Raw genomic sequence first — 477 nt, forward strand, 5'->3', positions numbered from 1 at the left:
CACACAAACAAGCCCAAGCCACCCCAGCGCCCCAACATTGAGTAATCTCCCATCTGGGTCCATTCAGCACATCAGAGCCCCACACTTCCCCTTCTCCAGCCCCAGAACCTCAGCCTGACCCAGCTCGCTTGCATGCCAGGCAGGCCAACGCGACTCACCAGACCAACCCAGAGGAAGCGCTGAAGAGAGAGAGAGGGCTGGGGAGAGAGGAAAATGGGGGAGGCCCGGCTGATCTGACCTATTTATACCCTGCACAGGCCCTGCCCCTGGCAGGGGACGGGGGGAGAGCAGAGACAGCCCTCCTGCCGAGGGCCGATGTAAGTGCCCCGGCCCCCCTTCACCAGTCCAACCTGGAGATGGGTCCTCCAGCCTGGGGCAGGCACAGAGGGCAGTGGGTGGGCACGGTGGGCACTGCAAGGACCTCCATGGTGGGCAGCCCCATCATATCGAGCTCAACCCGAGTTGTAGGAAACTAGA

At 62.5% G+C, this 477-nt stretch overlaps 1 protein-coding gene across 1 annotated transcript in view; it reads right to left on the reverse strand.

Annotated features, from left to right (window-relative positions):
- LOC123522609 (protein S100-A4) overlaps positions 1–208 on the reverse strand; it is a gene marked incomplete at its 3' end in the record, with an annotated part of 2,351 nt that extends 2,143 nt beyond the window's left edge. The window contains exon 1 of the mRNA XM_045298344.1: positions 159–208. The remainder of the gene's footprint in view (positions 1–158) is intronic.
- Positions 209–477: the final 269 nt, after the last annotated feature.

Source organism: Echinops telfairi, unplaced genomic scaffold, assembly GCF_000313985.2.
Source record: "Echinops telfairi isolate 266 unplaced genomic scaffold, ASM31398v2 ScPeMD7_7425;HRSCAF=8463, whole genome shotgun sequence".
In the NCBI taxonomy this organism is placed as follows: Eukaryota; Metazoa; Chordata; class Mammalia; order Afrosoricida; family Tenrecidae; genus Echinops; species Echinops telfairi.